This window comes from Octopus bimaculoides, chromosome 4 (genome assembly GCF_046866305.1).
Source record: "Octopus bimaculoides isolate indiv1 chromosome 4, ASM4686630v1, whole genome shotgun sequence".
Lineage (NCBI taxonomy): Eukaryota > Metazoa > Mollusca > Cephalopoda > Octopoda > Octopodidae > Octopus > Octopus bimaculoides.
In genome coordinates, this window is record NC_142931.1 from 97,677,673 (window position 1) to 97,679,848 (window position 2,176).

Genomic DNA, 2,176 nt, shown 5'->3' on the forward strand with positions numbered 1-2,176 from the left:
TTGGGTTTGTTGTATTTTTATTGTTATGTGTTTGCTGTTTTTCATGTTGTGTGTTATCTACTTTCGGAGCGTGAGTATTAGTATTATTTAGGGCTTCCCCAGGCATGAGTTTGATTCTTTTCCTTATACGCGACCCTAGCTAGTGCTTCAGTGTTGTGAGGTGAATGTATGTTGAATATTGTCTCGGTGGCTGATAGGCGTGATATTCTGGTGGCTAAGTTCCTAACTATTCCTTTGATTATGGATGGTGGATGATTGGACTTTACATCTATGTATCTAAGACTCTCGTTCGGTTTGTGGTATGATTGATACATCCCTGTTTCTACGTTAGTAGCATGCAAGTAGCATCTAAGTAGCATCTAAAAAATTTGCCTTACTGTGATTACTGTCTATGGTTATAGATAGGACGAAACTTTTACATAATTTGTGTAGTTTTTTCTGTATCTTTCTATTTCTACTTTAGTAGAATTATTTATTACGAAAAGGATATCGTATAGACCTACCCCTTTATTTGTGAGAATGAGGATTTGATATGGAATAAGATGTAAATTCCTACGATATCCATGACCTGAGTTGAGGGGCTCGAACCCATTGGTATATCGAAGGAATTCATTCTATCTGATGTTGTCCATAGTTTGTTGTCATAATCAATAATGGTTTCACGTGCTGTTGATATCATATCTACATGTAACTTAGATTGCAAGTATGAGTGCTTTATTGAGCATTATAAGGTTAATTGGAGAGTAGTAGTTATCTACATCTAATTGTATAGATTTGGAGTTTTTTGTATTTTTCTATTTTTTCAAACCGTCCTATTACCTCCTGAGTATCTGACCATAAGGAAAGTCTAATATTGATTTTGAGTTGGGGCATCATTTTATGTATGATGTATTTGCTTATAGTCCTATGTACAATTTCGATGGACTTATTAATCTGACTTTGACTCACTATCAAAGTTATTTTTATGATCTTTAAGTTTTATCCTAGGTTTTCTTGGGACGTGTGGTTCCGTCCTATCTTCTGTTTCTAGTCTTTTTTACTATTTCATATCCTTTGTTGTTTATATTAGTTATGGTTTTGTTGGGTGTATGTTTGTATTTGCTAAGTATTTCTTTTCTAATCAAATTATTATATAGCATGATGTTTACAATATAAAGGTTACCGGTTTTGCCCGCAAGCACTAGTATTCCATTTGTATTTTTAAAAGCCTCCATTATTTTTTCCAGTTTCTGTTGGTGTTCGTTGTTTCTTGTTGGGTATTTCCTGAATTTGATGTGCTTTATTATTTTGTATAGTTCTCCTTCGAATTGTGTCAGGTGTTGATTTGCTAATGGGTTTCTCGGGGATTTATACTCTTTTTTGAGTGCATTTTTTTTTCTTCTGGGACTCCTGTGTGCTGTTTTTCTTGACGTAGAAGGATGCTTTCCATATCATTCTTCTTATGAAGGACCTTGTGTTGGCTGATAGTTGCTTTAAGTATTCGTTCTTGGTTGGTATGGGAATGTCTTTTAGTGAGAAGCCGAGGTTTACTTTCTCCATCCTTTGACTCTCTATAGTACTCTAATGTAAAAAGCGACAATTATGTATATATATTTGAGAGCTTATTTGTACATTTCAATGCACCCCTACCTCCCAGAGCTTAGATAGCCTTATTAGAAATGAGATTCATAAGAAACACAAGGGAGGCAGAAAGCAAACACATCAACACCGTGCGATTCAAAAAGACCCAGAAGGAGAATGGCGATCTATATTCTTTCACTAAACGCCAACACATCACCAGACCACCTCGCGAATTCCACACATCCAAAGATAACATGTGTTGTGAAAATGTCACATTTTAATGAAAAATCAACTGCTGTTATCCACTATGAGATCTGTAGAGAGGGATGGGGAGATTTCTAACTAAATGCAAGCTAAGACAAAACAACAGCAACTGCTCGATCAAAAATGTAAATACATGTCTGTTGTCCAACGTAATGTAAAAAAAAAAAATCAACTGCATCAGATGCAAGGAATTCTACATGAGAAGCATCATTAAACAATTACATATACGGATAAAGGAATATTTCCATGCTAATCTGTCTTCCGTCAAAAGCATTTACTGAAATGCCCTTCTCAGGACGTCCAGGTTTCTATTGAAGCAACAGAAAGACACTTTGGGAACTTCAGAATAAAA